Source organism: Eutrigla gurnardus (genome assembly GCF_963514095.1).
Source record: "Eutrigla gurnardus genome assembly, chromosome: 13".
Classification (NCBI taxonomy): Eukaryota; Metazoa; Chordata; class Actinopteri; order Perciformes; family Triglidae; genus Eutrigla; species Eutrigla gurnardus.
Window position 1 is genome coordinate 11,705,664 of NC_139936.1, and position 14,963 is coordinate 11,720,626.

Here is a 14,963-nt window from a genome sequence, read left to right on the forward strand (position 1 = left end):
TCTAAAAAGACAGCAACAGCCCCTTATCAGTGGTATTATGAAACTAAAATGTGCTCTTATCGGTTATTCACTGCTTTATGGCACTCAGTGCAAGGTGAATAAGGGAGCATGGGGGGGAATTTCCGGGGGAACAATGAATGTGAAGGACACAGAAACTGGTTTTGTCATGGGAGGTTATTCATGTAAATTCAAGACTCGCAAGTAATTATTAGGGAGATGAAATAAGAAAAAGTGGTTTAATGAAGGGTGGTGAAACAAAAGAGAAATTGGAAGAGGCAGATGAAGAGATGATCTTGCATGTAAATGAGAGGAGGTTGTTCCCACAGGATTAATGACACCCCCTTCCACTATCTGGTCTGTTCAGCTCCAGCTTTACACAACCCCAGGACGAGTCAAATACAACAGCAAACCAGTCCAGTACATGCACTGCAAGCTTTCAGTTAATACAACAGCACTGTCACGATCTTAATACTTGCAGAGGCACAGACAGAAAGACCCTAACATGCATCAGAATGATCATATATACAGTGACGGGAGCAGAAACCCCACCACCCCCCCTACATACAGCGACGAAAACATCGAAACAAGATCTGTGTTTATGCATTTTTTCTCTGTTTGGACCCAGACACCGGCAGCTGAATGACATCCCACCAGCAATATTCCCTGCCCATGTTTACACCAACCGCGGAATTTCCCTTGAGCATTTGGTTATCTAAAGGTCTTAAACAGTGACTACACCTTACACAACATAATCAAGTCTTATCCTCGCAATCAAAAAAAAAATAAATCCCCATAAAGTTGAATCAATACCATCATACAAAGCCTTCACAGAAATTGAACCGTATATACTGTGTAAAGATATATCAGTGTTATCTGCAGCACCCTTGTACGAGATGGGATTATACTACAGAGGGGTTCGTGTTATTGTGTCCATCCTTTGTAGAAAGCAGCAGGTCCAGGGATAATCTTCTTTCTCTCGGCTGCTGTTAGAAAAAGGCTCTGCCGGCACAGCTCCGTGTCATAGCTGTTTGTAGTCCAAGTATGGCTTTTATCTCTAATTCATTGTTGATCAAAATTAGCTGAATGATTTTCACTTAAAACCTGAGCTGAATTTGTCGTTAGTTTATTTCACAACACCGTCCTGGACATGATGACTCTGTGCGCTTTGTTTGATTTGGCTCGTGACAGTCACGGCGTCAGCTTCTCGACAAATGTCTGACGCCGTGGTTACAGGTCCACGCAAGTACCTGTGACATCAGCGAGCAGAGCCGAGTGTAAAACCATCACCCACGCAAACATACGCTCCCCACATCCTCCCCTCTTTCCAACTTCTCCCTCTATCGCGCTCAATCTCTGTCTCTCCCTGCTGGTGGCTGATTAATATTGGATGGCAAAGCTGTCATTATTTTCCCCCTACCAGTGAAGGAGAACATAAGGTTGCATATATGAATACTATGCATGCATTTCTCCACAAAGGCACAACTACAAAGCTGCGTCTGAATCCAGGTCGACAATGACACTAATATTATGTTCAGACTCATGCAGCGTAATCCCTGTCTTATTTACTGCACCTTGACAGGAGAAATGTGTTCAAAGTGGAGAATAAGCTCACATCGCCACAACTTTTTATTACCAAGATGCAGCATGGTAACCTTCCACTTTTCTCCTTTAGTGAAGTGAACACAGCACTCCAAAAACTGTTGGCTGCCTCCGGCTCTCTCACGTCAGTTGTCAGACCCACAACGGGGAAGAATCCCCAACAAGAGATTTATGGATGCCCTGGAGGTCCAGACACCTTGTTGGATTACCTGGTAGCCCGTGGTTTCAATTTCACATTATAGGGGATTTACAAGTTGAGGACAGGATTTTGTCGATGACAGCATTCTCTTATGGTGTAATGGTTCTGTATGCTGCCTGTTTGATATACAGCACATGTCACACAGTAGGGACGTCATTATGCTTGAATTTATTTGCTCTGTCATAATTATATTAAGCAAATTCTCGCTTCGGTATGAGGTCTTGTGTTTGGTACGGGGTGATGGATTGTATCATGCGGGTTTCTGCACACGCTCTTTTTGCATCATGTTCCTTTCATAGATCTGTCAGTCTTTTTGTTTGGGAGTTTATTCAGGGCTCGGACCTCCTTTATAGGGTCTCAAGACAAGTCACAAGTTTTACGTCTAATATTGACTAATCTGTTGTGAAATACTTTCACCCTTTGAAATCACAAAGATGAAACAATCCCTCTCTGATTGAACTGCTGATAACTCGCGTTCACACCAAGTCCACGGCTTGTGATGTGGGGTCACATGGTCAGCCTGGTCTCGTTAAAATTACGGTTCCATAAAACTAATACACATTGTCAATTATGTTTTGCGGGGACGCTTTGATTTGTATTTGTTGTATCACAAATATGTTTAATGAAAGAACATTGTGGTCTAGGGTCTTGGTTTAGGACTGTGCAAAACCAAAAGTAGCGTATTTATTTCAACCCAAAAACATGATCTTTTACTAAACCTAATCAAGAAGTTTTGTATGAACCTAATCGTTATTGAGAATGCAGTTTGGAAATGTCAAAAGCAACATGACCGTTGGAACGATATAATGTTGATACATGTGTGTATAAATGTGAACGGTATTATTGGTTCAGTAATGCGTAACTAGAAAACTGAAACACGTGTTTGGTTCAGGAACATCTGATTCTGGTGGCTGGGTAGAGCAGCAGGCAAGGAGATGCCATACAGTTGGGAACTGTCTGCTCTTGTTGATTTTTGTGTTGAATAATCCAATTGTTCAGTTTTTGAAATCTAGATTATTCATGTAGCTGTACGTAGGTAACTAGCTGCAGTTCAAAATAGTTTATTTGGTACATCTCAATCCGTGTTCACTACCAAAAAGTGCTGCAGCAGTCTGTCGTGGTGCGTTAGTGGTTATTTTAAAATGTTGCGTCTTTTTGCAATGCTGTAATGAACCAGAATATATGGATGAGGAGTGCAACAGATGGATGTTGAAGAAATGGTCAAATTTAAGAGTGAAATTATTTGATTAGAAAGAACCACATGAATTTGGTCTGAAAGAGTGAGTCCTGTAGCATCGTATTAACTGAATCGTGGCGTCCGCTTTGTTGTGGGATTGCAGATTTGCCCTCCATTAAGTGTGCTTACGTCGTGCTTGCATGCCGAGCTGAGAGTCCTCTATGAAAAGAGGGATGACAGACTGTGAAAACACACCTGTATGTTAGATGAGCAGTGAGGAGAAAAAGTCACACTGCCTTGTAGTGGTGTCAACAATAATCGATTCGGCGATGCATCGCAATGCGGGGCATGCACGATTCAGCATCGATGCGGCAACGTGCCATAATCGATTATGTCACTGTTTATTTTCTGGCCTCGAGTGGACAATAAAGTTGTGAAGTTTCAATTACTTCCGGGGGCATTTCCGGAGCAACGTTGCAATGACATGTGCAGCCTGTAGCTACATGCTAAGAGGCAGCACTAGCTAGCATAACAACAACACTAAAGAATCAAGATGGCTGAGGGAAAAAAACGCACCCAAAGCTTGAAAAGCGGACATCTGGACACATTTCGGATTCTACGAAGTTAATGGGAAACTAGACAAGACTTACGCGGTGTGTAAAACCTGCCACACATCGCAATGCATCGCAGAATCGAATTTAATCGAATCGTTACCTGGTGAATCGTAATCAAATCGCATTGTGAGGGCAGTGCCAATGCACACCCCTACTGCCTTGGCCTGATCCCCTTCACCTTTGACCTTTCAAGTGTGTGTTAAAAGTTAGATGACTTAATAAAATATAGCTGTTTTTTTTTTTAATCAAGAAGGCCAGGTCAAACGAGCATATAAAATGAATGGTGCTCTCTGATATAGTGTAACAGATAAAAGAGGAGAGCTGCTCCTCCAGTCATTTGTCACTGTTACTACTTAATCTGCATGTACTCGCCTCTTCATGAACATCTTTTAAATGTGCATATGCATGCGTATCCGTGTGGTGAATACTGATATCAGTTTTCTTCTGTCCGTTGTCTTCCTTCCTATCTCTCTGTGTAACCGTCTTTTATATTCAAGCCTTTTGATAGCACAATGTTAATTCATGCACACATCTCCTGGCCACCCACCTGAAAGAAAAGCGTGCGTGACATGTGTGGAGGATTACTGCAGGGGAGGTTTTTTGCAGAGGGGTGGGGCGAAAAACTAAAGCAACACACCAAGCGACCTTCTGAGCTTTTCTTCTGCTCAATTAGCAGCCACGAGTCCTCTCTCTGATTTCCATCACCACACCTTTACCCCTCTTCCTCCCCCTCGTCTTTTACTACTGACAAGTGGAGAATAAAACCCTATAATGATTTGACAGCGTTCTGCAAAGCGAGGGGAAGAAGGCAAAGGAAGTTGTTAGCAGGGAGTTGACTGACAGTCGTCTGCGTTTCTGGTAAGATGCGGGCGGAGGAAGGAGAAGGAGGACTGAGATAAGAGGAGAGGCAATCTCAGATGTGAATACATTAAAAGCTGACGCACTTTGATGAAACTTGTCAAAAGCTATGAAATACATATGCCACAGTTGCGGCACAGTTTGTTCTGCTTATCGTAATGATTCATAAACAAAAGCAAGGTGACTCTTAATGGCGTATATTTGTGAAGCATCTTTTTTATTTGGAGTGATTAAAAACGTGCATTCCTGCTGTAGTTTTGGAGTGGTGCAATTGACAAAGAGAAATTTAGAGCAACGTGATGAGGATGATGAGCGCAGTCATATCAACAGTTTAAAGAAGCTCCACGTCCATGTTACTGCTGGTGTGACTCTCAGTGATGCAGTCATCCCCTGCATCAACATTCTCCTATGAAACTTACATAAACACTCATACGCAGTGAAGGTGAGTAGCTGTTGGTCTTTCTAGGGCAGCATAGGATCAAATCAGCTTTAAAAGGAAACAGAAAGCAAGACTTTAGTCCAAATATGTGCATGATCTGCTTACTATCCATTAATTGTCGTTTTCTTCTTTTGGTGTTCACCTCAATTTCTAACTTCTTCAAGACTGCATAGGACTTTATGGCCTATTATTAATAAGGGGGATTGAATGGATGCGGGTGTCTTATTTTATTTAAAGATAGCTTTGGGTGCATTTGTGTGCGTGTGTATAGGCAGTGTAAACCTGTGAAATTTTATTTTGATATTGAACTGAGACTGTTATGAGATTATGGGCGTCAAGGGGAAGTAAAATTGTTCCATCAATAAGTTTCACAGGGGTGAAATGAATAGTCCTGCTTTATATTTGGCACAAGTACACTCAAATCTCAAACCTAGATTTTCTAACAATGTGTTACAGTGGCGGTGCAGATGCCCAAAGCAACAAAGCCACTATAGATGAATAGCAGCATTAATTAATTAAGTTTTAATTCTTCCTTAGTAGAAGTTGAACCAACTTTCATATATCAGTCAGATAGTGGTGCAATGGCAAAGCCTCTTAAAATGCATAGAATATTTTGGCTCCACCAGATTTCACACAGCCCATATTTCCACGTGCACTCAATAACCATTTGGCCAGAGGGACTAACGAATGAAGCGGACAGCAAAGATTAGAACTTCAATTTTCTTCATTCAACATTTTGCGTTCATAATTACCTCCCTGTGTGAGATTGCATGTGGCCGAGCTGATGTTGCAGCATAGAAATGGCAGCTCTGTAAATTGTTTATATCTCAGTTTTGCATGCTTGGTTTAGTTCATGTCCTGGACTCTGCCCAAGGCTATAATTTTCATCGTTTTTCAAATTAGTCTTCAGCTTTTTATCTGCTATGTGCTCACATACATTTGAGTGGATTTGTGCATGCATCTAAGCATTTCTAGTGTACACATGTTTTTATACACGTTTATGTATGGTGTAGTGTGTGCAAAAAAAATTGTTCTGATTAGTTTACACAACCACAGGGTTGGGGGAGAGAAATTATTCACACATCATCGAGGGATTTGAGATGAATGATTGGCTAATATTAGTTTGCTTGGTATTTGCTGCTGGCCTTTAGATGCATTATTTCTCTCCGGGGATTTCCTGTTGACAATAATCCCTTGTTCTTTGGGAGGATACAGACAAAATTACTGGAATGGCAATTTCAGCCCATCCACAGACACAAGTTGTTTTAATGTCAAGATAAACAGACGCTGTATTCAGGTACGGACTGCAGAAATGTTCTCATGATATGTTATTTCATAAGGCCTTGTCGTTTTTTCTGTGTTAATATTACTCCAGTCACTGGTCTCGCCATACACTGAAAGTAATACGGCTCATATAGTTTGTTTAAGTATGTATACAGTGACTGTAGACCCATTGTGTTTGTGAAAAGCACAGTGGCCTTATTTTATAATAGGATAGTGCTTTAATCCGTTTGAGGTTCATGTGTATTCCATGCGATAAGCTTGCACAAAGAAACACATTTGGACAATAAACGTATAATGTTATAGGAATGCTGCTGCCAAAATTGCAGCGGTGACTACATAGGGAGCTTTTTTTTAAATTGTTATCGCCACAGGTTAACGTTTCCTCTAAATCATACTCCTGTGTTTGCCAACCTCAGATGGTCTAATATACATCAGAATAATACAACTGTCCTTATGTCCTGCAGTCTCTTGCTTTCTGTGTTTGACCGCATCGTCCGGTGACGAGAAATGAAGCCCATATGAAAGTGGCACAGATGCAGTTCCTCACGTGGCCAGGTGGCTGGCTCCATGGTACAATGCCCAACTTTCCAGCAACTCCATAGCCAATTTGATAATAGCTGTATGGCAGTTGACATTTTTAAATGAGCTGTTTAAATTACATCAAGGCTTAAATTTATGAACAATTAACGTATGAGTGATGGGTGGCGTACCAGGTCGCTCGGCCACTAGCTGTGTCCTCTGCTGTGTCACCTCAGCTCCATCATCGATCCACCTCTTTGCCCATTTTTTAAGAATTGGGCTGTCTTCACTGCAAAGATGGCGATGACCTGAGTCTCCCACTCTCCTTCACAATGGCTCTTCAAAAATCTACACTGTGAGAAAAACCCTGTAGAAAAACAGGGTCAAATGAATTAAATGACAGTATATCACATTAATATATAACCATAATACTGTGGAAAAGCCCACATATTTTGTTAAAATACATTAAAAACAAGTACCTTTTGGGTTAATCTGTTGATTTAGAGCATGTCTATGTTGCTTGATGAAATAACTCAGTATCTACAGTAATTAATCATTTATATATATAAAAAAATATATATACACACACACAATTTACAATAACTAAGAAATGTATTCAAATGCAACAAATAAAATGTAAACAAATGTATTGAAAAACAAATATAATACATCAGAAATGCATATGAATGGCTTCGTTTAAGACAAGTTAATGTACTTTTAGGATATTTATCCGTTACTTTATGACAATGTCCCACAGTAAATATAAATAGTAAATATATAATATTATAATAGAAAAAAACGTGTATATTATTATAAATTATAAATATACATTTGTTACTATTATACTAACAATTTGAACGTACAATATGCAACCCTCACATGAAGTAGGCTTAAGTATGTGTAGTCTGAATAATGTATCTTACTATTAGATGTAAATGTTTCAGTTTTTCTATTGTTTTAAGCCCCAAGTATCTAAAAGGTTGCCCTGTGGGGCAAAAGTTGCCCTCTTTTTCTGTCAAAAGATAATTTCCCACATGGAATCAGTCTCCCTATACAGTATCTACTTTAAGTCACCATAATCACGGCAGGCCTCAGACTCCACTGGGCTGAATTACACACTAGCATATTGCAACATCTGATGCTTCTGACAGGCCCAGGCTGCCTAATGTTATTGCAAATTTTAATTTAAAATAAGCAGATCCATATTGGCTTTGCTTTATAATTTCAAGTCCCTCACTAGCTCCTTTGAGAATGCATCAAATTCTTGCTTTGGTACGATGGGGATATAGAGCCTTGAGGGGAGGCAGGTGCATACTGCATCATGATCGCAGGGTGTGAATAGATGACAGCAGAGGCCTCGGCTGTCTGGTCAGAATGTTTTTAGTGCTCCTCTTCTTCCCCCAGTCTGAAGAGGCCACCAGAAGCACAGATGGACGTCTAATCACCATCACAGTCAGTGTGACTGATGGTAATGGAGAAGCTGACCCTGCCATTATCAACGTATGTGACTTGAGTCCATCTGGTATCGTTCTCCATCTGGACTTCCACTAGTTTGCTGAGAGAATATGTCATTATGAAATCGGGCTGCGTGATATTGGGACAAAACTTTTTCACTCTAAATTTTTGTACAGTTGTCGATTTGATGCAATTTGAGAGCAAATTTAGGAGACTAGCTCTATAAACAATGTTGTGCTCTAGTAAAAAATGAAACCATAAACTGTTTTCAGAGATATGAAAGCAAAGGCTGCAGGCCCCTCACACTCGGGGAAATTAGTAAGAGCAGGCGGTGTGAAAATATATGCAGTTCATCAGGAAACTGGTGGGCCTGTCTAGACTGGAGGTAAATAATCATAAATACTGGATTAATCATGGAAAATAAGAATCAGGCAGACACGTTTTCTTTGGTGTTAAGCAACCAAATAATTGACAACGTGATGTGTTTGAGCTAATTTGCTAACATCACACATCTTGCGATGCACACACAATCACATCAACGATATATTCTGCTCTGCAGCCCTATAATGGAAGTAGAATCATACAGTTGTTTAGACGTGAAAGCCGAATGTCTCCCGCTGACCTTCAGGGAAGGCAGAGACATAAAGCACCTTTTATTCACTCAGGAGCTTGTTCACAATCAAACAACCTTAATGCAATCCCAGCCCAATGTGTTGTTCCGCACCGGAACTACTACCTGATAGATGGCGGCGAACAGCTGTACATCACAGGGGATGTTCCATCTCCTGCAGACACTAAGTGGTTTCTTTATGTTTAATGGTCATGCCAGTATGGCTGTCCCTGCTCCTGAAATGAAGTGGTGTTATTTCCTTTTGTCAAACAGAGAGCTACACTGATATACATTAATAATAATAAAAAAAGGTTATAGCATAGCATTGATGTTTGGTATTTATACCGTACAGCACTGATGGTGAATATGATTGCTGCTGAGGAAGATTTCCAGGCTCTGACATTGTCTTTAACTAGAGCAGCATATTCATAGTGGTCAGTTTCAGGATTCCCAGATAAACATGCTGACTGCTCATTTATCTCTCCTGGTCTAGGGAACCTGTAGTCATTTATTATCTGTGATGTATGGAGTCTCACTAATACGCTCTTCATTATCTCAGCCAGGTGATTATATATTCGTGATTATGTACTCATCAGCCTAATATTTTTTTGTGCTCATTTATGACTGTATGCTCAAGGACCTCCCACGGTTGCAAGGATTCACACATTTTATTGACATACATATCCGTTTGGGTCAACAAGATTTTGAATGCATTTGACTTGTAACAGAATGTTAAATTGTGGTTTTAGTACTTTCACTAAAGTAAAAGATCTCGGTAATAATCAAGAATAATGGCTCTGCCGGTCATCTCCTACTGCACTTCGTCATTCTGAGTCAGAACCTTCATTACCTCTCAGGCAGTGCAGAAGTGTTGTTTATCCCTATTTGTTCACATAAGTGTAAAGTATCATCATACAGCCTATACCACAGAGCTGCTTTGAAATAAATTAGGAACATACTTGCAGTATTTTAACACAAATAGCACTGCTATGTTTGCGTGTCTGTGTGGCATCGATAGCCTTTAATTTTAAGACACAGGCTCTGAAACCAGCATAATGCACTTTCAGGGCCACTTGCGCCTGTTTGGTCTCAAACCAAACCTGCTTTTGCTGAGCTGAGCGACGTGACACAGCTGAGGGTGTGTTTATGGAGATCAGACTGGATTGCAATTTTGTTTCTGCTTAGTCAAACCATCTCATATGTAAACACAATTTCTTTTAGCTTCAAACGACAAAAGTGCACAGGCAGACCCTTCCAAGATTTGTCACTTTCAGTATATAATGTATAATGTATGCGATATCTTGTAGAAACCGTAAGATCCTTCCCTCATTTGATCAATTGCCTCTAGCTGGGATGGAGCTGCAGACCCCTGCTGTGCCTACCTGGGGACCCCCTGCTACCTCTTCTCAGCATTCATTTTTATGTTTTTAACTCAACTGATCCTAAATGCAGGAAAGACTGTTTATTATTGCTTTTATTTTAGCAATACATGTTTATCTATTTTCTAGTGAAATGTGTGTATTTGGGTGTATCATTTTGAGCTTGTGAGATGGGTGGTTTTACTGCTGCAGTGTCTTCCAGCCAGCTGAGCGATATGATGACACTTGCTAGAAAGGGTAGTGAAGGGAATTGCTGCTTTCAGGTAACAATAATTAATTTCCGTTTTAAATTTGAGCTGGTAATCTAACCTAAAAGACAGAGCAGTGTATGTTCTTTTCCCTTTTACCAGGACCACATTAATCATGTGACCTTGAGGGACTACGCTACATCTCTGAGACTCAATCATCAGGTGGGGCTTCCCTCAAAAGCCGTTGCATCTGAGGAACATTTTATCATTAAATAATGAATAAGTCTCTTGTCCCGGGCACTATTTTCAGTTAGTAAAATCTAAAATGAACTTCTTTTGAACTTTTTTCTCGTATCACCTTTGCTCCCCCAAACTATAATCAAGGATTTAAGCCAGAACTGCTGAGTTATCTAATGGCAGCAGTTCCTGTGTCAGGCTGACTGCCAAAGGGACACATATTATTAAATCTTGTCTTAGGCGTTTAATTTGTATTCAGGAAAGAGAACACCTTCTTCCCAAAGTTTGCCTCAAGTACTGTGGAAACACAGTGTGTCCTTGACTGCAATTTATCACCATTGATTTTTACAGGCTTCCTGTACTGTAAGATCCCATTTCCCAAACAGATTTCAAGTTGTTGTCGTCAGGATGAAGCAGGGCGGATGTGATTTTTGGATATGGGGCCCCTGCGGAGATTTGCGAGCTATGCGTGAAATGATATGCTGTTCGGGTCAGGAAGAGAACCAAACCTGTCAGTCAGCCAGCTACCTCCTGTTTGTTTTACTGGATGATTGTGTAGCAGATGATCACAGAAAGATGACAAACATAAAAACGCTGAGTTTTTATATGATAAACTCTGTCAGAGGTTGGTGTCATGACCCCCAGGTCACTGGTTGACAAACCCTCACTTTACCAACAAGGCCTGCATAAACATCAGAGTAGGGCTGTTCGATTTTGCCCAAAAATAAAATCCCGATTTTCTTCTTTCAAAATCCGATTTTGGATTACGATTACGATTATTTTGTGAAATGACAAAAGGCAAAGAAATTATTTCAAATATGCTGTTTTTTATTGAACATTTTGCTAATAATTTCCCCATTGGGATTTGAGTGCAAACCTTGCTCTTATTAAACAAAAAATCCCGAAAGGGATTAATATAAAGAAAAATGTTTGCCATCTGGCTTTGCTCCATGTTATCTTCTTGTAGACCTCTTGTAAACAAAGAAAAAGAATCTCTTTAGGATTAAGAGAAAAACCTCACTTTCTTAAGGTGTATCTTAAGGTGTGTCCATTAAACAAAAATGAATCAATAAAGTGCAGAACTTTAACTATAACTAAAAAATCGATTTTACGATTTTCACGTTTTTATGATCGTCCTAACTACATAATCGCGATTACGATTTTAAATCGATTAATCGAACAGGCCTACATCAGAGTGAGAGAGAGAGAGAGAGAGAGAGAGAGAGAATCACCCACCTACCTTCACATCAAGTGGAAACGGTACATCAGATGTGAACAAGTTTGATATATGGGTATTAAACCTAAAATAACTTGATTTCACTAGGTAAGGGGAGTTAATAAGTTAATTTGGATGTTCGACCGATTGGAAAAGGTTGGTGCTTATTAAACTCTCGACTGCTTGTCGATGCTCTAATCTCTTGAATGATAATTCAGATGAAAAAGGTCAATCAGCAAATGTCATTGATAAAGTTTAATCAATGATATCAGTCTCGGAATTGTAGAAGAAAATGTGTTACCTTACAATTCTTATTTGCATCTCATATAATGTTCCTTTCTCTCTAAACATCAAATGTCCTGCTGAGCTGTTTTTCTATTTAGTTAACCCTTGCAGTCTTGATGAAAAGACTCTTTGATCTTTCCCTCTTCCTGAACTGTCCCCGTAACATTTGTCTCACATACATTGATCAAGGCCTGGTGAGTGACCCCTGTAGTGACATCGTCTAGCATTCACACCTTGTAGACATCCACAGATGTCTCTTCCTCTGCAGAGAGACATGTGTTGATTCAATGCAAATCCACTCATGACGCCTTCCCTTTTGTTCTCCCGAATGTTCTGCATAAATCCAACTCGGCCAGGCCATTCGGGAGACTGGATCTTCATGGATACACTGTGAATTTCTTTTCTCCACTGTCAGTGATTAAACCTCATTTGAACCAGCCACAGAATTGGACCTGAGGAGTTTTTCTTCCACAGAATCTACCTGATCCTTTCAATCATACATGGTTCAGCATGGCTCAGCAACCCTGAGATAGACTGAATTGATCATTATCGCATTTCCCTCTTTTTCCAAAATTGAGTGGCATCCTAAATTGAATCTAATTAAATGATTATGCCATCACTCTCCTTCACCTTTTGTGTAGTAATTAACGGGAACATGATTCATCCATTACATGTTGTATATTAATGGATTATTTTTTATTGAATCTGCTACACGCCATAATTGTCTGTGCTTTCTCATGTCGAGTGCGACGCATCCGTGTACGTGCATCAATATGTCTCTCTTACATGTATGCACATTGCTGCCGGTTGGAAGTTATCTTGACATAAAATAAATAAATAAATTACAAGTTTCCAGCCTGACAGCAGCGGCATTACCTCAGTGATAAAGAATAGGTTGGTTAAATTATAATCCCATCGCTCTAGAGTCTGACATGTCTCCCAGCCGAGCCTTTAAATCTTAATTTGAGGCTGCATTTCAAGCGCATGTGCTCGAGCTCTGACACGGCACCATGACGAATGTGTTCCGTGGCTTGTCTGCCTCTAAATTACAGACCATCAGAGATTGGCAAATGTAACACTACCACAGGATGTTGTGATTTTTACCCCTCTGTTCTACTCTCAGATTTACAAGCTGTCTCTTGTGTGTAATTTAGAATGATTAAGGCCGTTTATTAGTTCCAGGCCCCTGACTGTCATGCAATAATCAATCAGATATTTTACAGGTGCAGCAGCACACTGTGACAAGGTTAAATTACTTCTTATTTCTCATCATTCTCACTTACAACCCTCTCATAAATCACACCTTGAGTGAATGAGCCAGTTGTTGCAGTAAAAGAACATATTGGCATTTATAGTTTACATGTTGACATTCAATTTGATCACATCATTGTCGGTACACATTTTATTTGTGGATGCGTGTTGAGTTGTGTATAAATAATTTATAAAAGTGTATAATTTCATCCTTGACATTCCTACTGCTCTATTTTCCTTACATTCAATACATACACTAGGATGTAGAGTTAAGCCATTATGGTTTAAAGTGATCACAGCAACAGCCCTCACCTGAGCGTACTTTTTAGTTAAGTATAAACATATTATTATTAAAATAATGAATTTGTTACTGTTGCAGACAATAAAGTCTCTACTGCATTAATACTGTTGTGGTTTTTTTTTAGAGAGGAATAAAAGGGGAATATAATGCTGTGCATATATTAAAGGGATACTTGTTCTTTCAGGCCAAAGTTATTTCAGTTACTCATCTCTGCAGATATTAATAAATGGACTGTGTCCACACCGAGCCAACTGACAACCAACATATCCATAACCATAAAAGAAACAAATATGATAGACTACGTGTTTCCTCTATTTCTGAAGGTTGGTTCACTGATAGATCTCTCAATATGTTTGGAACAGTTTTTTTTTTATTGGATGGTAGTTTATTGTTGTTCACTGAGACTCATTCACACATCTTGCCAACCACCACTCTCACCGTTATGATATGCAGATGAGCCCCGGTCGGCTCATTAGCCACAGTGAGGAGAACATGATTGGCATGCACTGGGTTTTTTTTTTTGCATTGTAAGACAAAGACTAATTACAGCTAATTTCCCAAATTTAAAAGAAAAGGGTACTCTGGTTTCAAGAGACTAGACAGTAGGGAGTTTGATCACACCCTCAGTCGTCCCTTTGTGTCTTTCCTTACTTGCATTCCTGATCCCTGATTTGCAAATGACTCATTTTGTTCTCCCAACCTTTTTGGGGGGGGGGGTTCAACGCATTCAGGTACTCCTAATTTCCGGCTCCTCAGGCAAATATGTAAATGAACACATCTCTAATTGCACAACATAAAATCTTATTGTGTGCTTTAAAACGCTGAATCTGACACTATTTTTTGATGTATTTAAATGTTCTAAATAAAAGGTAAAAGGCAGATTGTGAACTCTTAAGGCTACAGATAGAGAAGTATTTTCATGAAAAGATATGGATCAAAGAGCAGGTCCTGCTGTTTGAAGCTTGACGCAGTCACTCTTTCTGTTTTAGAAAATGATAGCGCACTCACTAAAAGCATTGGCTGAGAGAGGCAGCAGCAGTGCCCCCCCCCCCCCCCCCCACCATCTCCATCCCTCTCTGCATCTCTGTCTAAATGCCTGTCTGTATCTCTCAACAACAAAGACACAGCTTTCGTATCTCACACTTCCACCTGGAGGTGTGCGAGCAGTAAAGTGGCATTTTGTGGATGACGTATACAGTTTGAAGTTAATACTCCTCAAAAATAGCAGATCTTTAACATTTCCTTTGATTTGCTCTGTTTCGGTTTGAATCCCTTGATCAAGTGGAGTGCTGTCTGTCTACCATGTAATAAATGGAAGTGGATGGAGGCACAGACTACAGTGGAAGCTCTTG